The sequence below is a fragment of the Prionailurus viverrinus genome, chromosome C1 (assembly GCF_022837055.1).
Source record: "Prionailurus viverrinus isolate Anna chromosome C1, UM_Priviv_1.0, whole genome shotgun sequence".
Lineage (NCBI taxonomy): Eukaryota > Metazoa > Chordata > Mammalia > Carnivora > Felidae > Prionailurus > Prionailurus viverrinus.
This window is the reverse complement of record NC_062568.1, coordinates 58,532,211-58,538,210: the sequence shown is the minus strand read 5'-3', so window position 1 is coordinate 58,538,210 and position 6,000 is coordinate 58,532,211. Positions and strand designations below refer to the sequence as shown.

Here is a 6,000-nt window from a genome sequence, read left to right as displayed (position 1 = left end):
ATGATCGTAACTTACCCTTCTTTCTATACATTAACAAAATCTAAGTCCCTTTAGCTAGCTCCTTTTAAAACTCACTCACCCCATGTTCCCACAGGGATTGCCACCAGCCCTTCCCCCCAAATACCAGAGGCATTGCTTTTCAACCTAATCTAGGGACGCTTGCCTCTGAAAATAATTTTTAAAACAATATATGTCCTATTTTCTTTTTTTTTTTAATGTTTTTATTTATTTTTGAGACAGAGAGAGACAGAGCATGAGCAGGGGAGGGGCAAAGAGTGAGGGAGACACAGAATCTGAAGCAGGCTCCAGGCAGGCTCCAGGCTCCGAGCTGTCACCCCAGAGCCTGACCGGGGGGGGGTCGAACTCACAGAATGTGAGATCATGACCTGAGCCGAAGTCGGACGCTTAACCGACTGAGCCACCCAGGCGCCCCAATATATGTCCTATTTTCCTAGACAGTCCTGGATTTGGAGTTAAAGATTTGCTTCGGCATTTAGGAACAGTATGTTTGGGGAGGAAGCACTTATCCTCCCTGAGCCTCGATTTCCTTATCTGTAAAACAAGCATTAATAACCTATAACATGGTGTTGCTGTGAGAACTTAAAAAAAGAACATCGGGGCGCCTGGGTGGCGCAGTCGGTTAAGCGTCCGACTTCAGCCAGGTCACGATCTCGCGGTCCGGGAGTTCGAGCCCCGCATCAGGCTCTGGGCTGATGGCTCAGAGCCTGGAGCCTGTTTCCGATTCTGTGTCTCCCTCTCTCTCTGCCCCTCCCCCGTTCATGCTCTGTCTCTCTCTGTCCCAAAAATAAATAAACGTTGAAAAAAAAAAATTTAAAAAAAAAAAAAAAAAAAAAAAAAAAAAAGAACATCAATGCCCTATGTAATTTCCTTTATTCCTCAGCTAGAGCTTTGTTCGTTTCTGTTTTTTTTTTTTTTTCTTCAACTTGTGTCATAGTGTTAACTGGAAGCTGAAGTAGAATCTCCCCAAAGACTGGGCTTACTTCCCAATACTCTTGACAGAGGATGAATGTTTACTAGATGAAGCATTTCATTTCACGAAGGACATGGCAATCTGACGGTTACAAACATTCCCAACCAACTCACACGACAAAGATTAAGTTACCTATGAACTAGGTATTTGACAGGAACCAACATCCTAGAATTACCAGGGAGGGCCTACGTGACGCAAGCAAAGAGAACACCAGGAGATGCGGCCAACCAACGGTGACGTACTTCCGGCGCGACGCTTTCTCTCCACGCCAGGACTGGATTGTGGGGGAGGGAGGCGGTTAGTGGGCTTTAGCGCCTTTTCTGGCGGCGGTAGATTTGAAGCGCTTTTAAAGGACCGGACCCGAGAACTGAAGACTACTGGAGCAGGTAGGTGGCGCGAGGCCCGTATTTTTTCGGTGGCGTCCTATGCAGCAGTCCCGGCGTACGAGAGCGGGAAGGGCCCGAGGAGAGGGGCGGAGCCGACGCGTTAGGCCCCGGCGAGTCAACTACCTTCCCCTCGAGGTATCTGGGCTATCTGGTTCCTGAACTAGTCCCCCAAGAACCGTGGCGCTGGCTCCGCAGCTGTTGCAGCTGGACCAGGCGTCCAGCCGTGCCTCCGGGGCCTGGGAAACGGTCCTCCCCCTGCTAGCCCCCGCCCTCTCCACTTGGGCGCACACCTCCCTCCCTGACGCATTTTGCCGCACAAGCTGTAATATGGCGGCAGCAACGGCGGCCTGAACTCTAGGGAACGAGGGTGATTTTTTGATGCTTCAAAATCGTAAGTCTGATCGCTAATGCGGGGTAGGTGGGAGGTTTGGTGGGGAAGGGGTAACCTGATGTCCTGTCAGGTTAGGATTGGAGAGTGGCGGGCGAGGAACCTGGATCACAGGGGTTAAGATTAGACTGAAAACAGGCTTTCCTCCACTCCGACCTTTTCGTCTTACGGACGGCGGCTGTCGTGCATACTTAAGTGATACAGGCCTCTTAGTTAAGCATTTTACTTAAACTGAAATCCAGGCTCTTCGCTTTTCATCCCAGGGCTGTCTAAAGTTCGCCCACGTTTCCAAGGACCTGTGAGCAGCGCAGGCATTTTAGGAGAAGATAATTACTCTTTAGGAGGAATGCGATGCCTTCAGAGCTCCATATGCCTTGGGGGAAGTGTGCGAATTTGGCTCATCTTTAGTCTTTTAAGGAGCTAAGTCGAGCTCTGCGGGAATGGAGAACTCTCAGTCATTTTGGAAATGTTGTAAAAGCACCATTTTGTGCATTAATCTAATTTATTCTCACACCAGTACTTTCTGTTCAGAACCAAGCTTTTGCAGTAGTGATGACAAATACGTCCAAGAAACAAATGTTTTGGACGTTTGGGGGTCCGTTAACTTTCAGTGGCTAAAACCACATGGAGCGGAAAGCATGTGTGCGTGTGTCCGTACGTAGTCCCATTTGGGAAAGAAGAAAAAAAAAAACGCCAGTAATTTGCGGGTTCGTAAAGATGATGGGTGAAGGGGTGGGTGTGTGAACGTTTTTGAAATAGTGCTCTAAAATTCAGAAAAAGCACAGATATCTAGAATGGCTGCTTTTCTCATAATATTTTTTCTTGGTACCCGAAAAGTTACGGTTCTAGCATTTCCCCCCTTGTTATGTTAACCATTTTAGATGGGATTCTTTTATTATTTTTTTTAAATTTTGTCTTTGTTTATTTTTGAAGGAGAGAGACAGTTTGAGTGGGGGAGGGGCAGAGAGAGAGAGAGACAGGTAGAGGTAGACACAGAATCTGAAGCAGGCTCCAGGCTCTGAGCTGTCAGCACAGAGCCCGAAGGGGGCTCGAACTCATAAATCTTGAGATCCTGACCTGAGCCTAAGTCGGCGCTCAACTGACTGAGCCACCCAGGCGCCCCTAGATGGGATTATTTCTGTCTTAATCAGTTCATTTTTACATCGTTTGACGTTTTCTTTTTTATTCAGGATTATAGGTGCCCTGAAATCCTAATGGGTCTTGTAGTAGGATTCTGCGGGGTTGTTTTGTTTTGTTTTGGGGTTGTTGTTTTTTTTTTTTTTTAACTGTGTTTGCTTTTTAAGGTTTTTTTTGTCTTTGCAGGCTGTTGTCAGGGTTGCCTCCCCCTGCTGTCAGGAGTGTACAAGTATGCAAGCTTCCTAGGTTAGAAAATTTGAATTTGTTTCTGGCTCAACCATCTTTCTGAACCTCAGTTTCTTCATCTGTAAAATACTTTGATTTCAGGCTTTCATCAGCTGTGGGCTTCAAAAATAAATAATCAGATTTGTTAAAATTCTGTGTAAAATTGGCTTTCAGTAATAACTCAGTGGTTCTATGAGTGATACATTTATTGTGACTTTTTAAAGATCTTTCATTTTTGGTACTTGTTATTGTGGTCTTGCAGTGTCAGTGGTCTCTGGGTAAGGTTTTTGTCCTTTTGATACTTTGCGTATTTTATTTTATTTTTTGTTATTTTTTTTTAATATTTATTTATTTTGAGGGATGGGACACAGCACGAGTTGGGGAGGGGCAGAGAGATAGGTGAGAGAGAATCCCAGGCAGGCTTCATGCCATCAGCACAGAGCCAGATGTGGGGCTTGAACTCACGAAATCCTGAGATCATTGCCTGAGTCGAGAGCAAGACTTGGATGCTTAACCAACTGACCACCCAGACGCCCCACATTTTGTGTATTTTAAATGAGATTTTCTGTCAGGCAACTTACATTCTACATGCAAAGAAAAATTGGTGGTGTGAACGAGCTCGAGTAGTTATCAGAACACCATCAACAATTAATTCTTCCAGTGTTGCTCTTTTAAGAAACAGACGTTGATGTTTTCCCCTTATTTTTTTTTACTAATAGGATATTTCAATAGAATTATAATTTGTTACTTAGTTTTAGTGTTCTAAGGTATTAAGGTGTCTAACTTGTCATGTATTAGGAATCCATAGATAATTCAAGTGATTTGAAAAGTTTATTGCAGATCTGCTACAGTGTGTTATTGCACATTTTTGGCTTTAATATTAGCACCAAGCTTTAGTTTTTAGATTTAGGTGTCAGTGGTTTTGCCCTAGTTTAATTCATATGCTGTCTCTGTAAAAACTCTTTTTTTAATTTCTGTGGGGCAAATCTTGCATCTTGAAATTTACTGCAGGCAGTATTGTAAATACTCAGAGAAAACTTCTGTAACTGGGACTTTGTACTTTCAGTACCAGGCAGGAAATCTTTTGTGGTGGCTTAAAATGATCACCAACTTCTTTGTGAGATGTAACTACGTCATACTTACTTATAAATATAGGCATCAATTTTTTTAATATAAAATGTTATTTTTAAAACATGAATGATTCCTTAAGTCATTGATTTTTTTAAAATGAATGAAGCCTCTTTATGTATTAAGCTACTGCTCATTGTGTATAAACTTTAGCTTAAGATTTATTTGTAATTATGTCATTGCATTATGGTCATAAGATAGAATTTAAAATTAAATAAGCTGTTATCTGGAATATTTGTGAATAAGCTAGTTTCTACAGTGAAGCTCTAAAGTACTTAACTAGAAAACTCTTGCTGTTTTCAACTTTCGCTCTCTAGTCATGTCAAATCTATAAAATCAGATTGGACCAGATTAAGGTTCCTTCAAACTTCTAAAGTCTATAATTTATATAGGAATTACCAGATTGGCTAACATGTTGTTGTTACATGGTATAGGTATATTTCTGGAGGCAGTGGTATACATTTATCATTGTAAGAACTTAAATAATTGCAGGTACAGCATTAAGAATATTAGCAGAGATTTCCCAGTTAGTATATGCTTTTTTAGTTTGGTACTGACATAGCTGTACTATATTTTTATGCTCTCAGGTTGTATGTTTGGAAAGCATATAATATCCTATTTAACACTGAACTTGGCAACATTACAGCTTTTCTCTTTTTATGTTTTCTAAAGAATTTCAGAAGTGCCTATACACTGTTAATCATATTTCTACCAGCACAGTGATTTGTGACTGTCAAAGACACTAAGGGAGGGGGCAGTATGGAATATCACAGGTGCCTTTCCTGATGCCTCAGAATATTAACTTTTTTGTACTTAGTTCGCTAGCACTATGGTACTCATAAATGTATTAAAATGTTTTTGAAGCAATCTATTTTCATTTCTCCTTTGATCTCTGAACTACACAGGGTAAAGAGGCTAGTCTGAATGTCAGATTGCCTTTTTTGAAAGTAATCTATGAGATCTGCTATACTTGTAATTAGTTTAATGCAATATGCTTTTAGAAGTGGAAATCTTGTGTGAAAATTGTTACCTGTGTTATTAAACTTAAGCAGGTAAGAACTTTCCATCTTTATTTCTTAGTTCTGAACTGAAGATGCTCCTTGTGGATTCTGTTTTTTAAAAAATAAAAGAAACATTTTATTAGTAAAATGCAGCTCCGTTAGGCAGATTGAGGGAATAAGTTCTGTTTCAGTATGGAATAGATTCAGGGGATGGTTACTGGTAGGCTCTGGGAGAATTTACTGACTACAGATAGATATTAGCTATACTCCATGTGAGAAGCAGTACATTTAGGGGGTACAGTACATTTGAAGCAGAACCTGGTTTTGCTCATGTCTTGATTAACTCGTATTCTTTGCATTTGATCATGTAGTCCTGGGCCAGGCCCTATGCATGGTGTTGAAGATACAAGAGTTTTGAGTTCGAGGACTTTACAGACAAGTTTATGACAAGGAGAATAAGATTCAACAAAGGAGGATCATTTAAGTTTTAGAGAGTCAGGGTGAAGTTCCCAGGAAGGATACTCTGGGCTATTTGAATCTTGTAAGGACACAGGAATTAGCCAAGGGAATCAGAAAGGGCAAAGACCTGTTAATCTTATAGTTTTAAAAGATTTACTGTCTACCTTTTGAAGAGTTATTATTTTACTGACTCCCTTGTACTGTATGAAACTTAAGTTTTTTGAATGTCATAAAGTCACTGCATTATTTATTGCCTAATTGCAAATACCATGTCCTTTACCATAT

The 6,000-nt window shown here is 41.1% G+C and overlaps 1 protein-coding gene across 4 annotated transcripts in view; it reads left to right on the top strand.

Moving 5' to 3' along the window:
* Positions 1-1,240: 1,240 nt before the first annotated feature.
* The window catches only part of PPIG (peptidylprolyl isomerase G), a 45,781-nt gene continuing 41,021 nt past the window's right edge, over positions 1,241-6,000 (top strand). The window contains exons 1-2 of one of the 4 annotated variants that reach the window (XM_047870480.1): positions 1,249-1,377; positions 3,089-3,148. The gene's annotated coding sequence lies outside the window, so the exon portion shown is untranslated. Of the gene's footprint in view, positions 1,378-1,494; positions 1,769-3,088; positions 3,149-6,000 lie in introns of those variants that run through there. The other 3 variants (XM_047870479.1, XM_047870478.1, XM_047870477.1) reach the window with 3 other exon arrangements.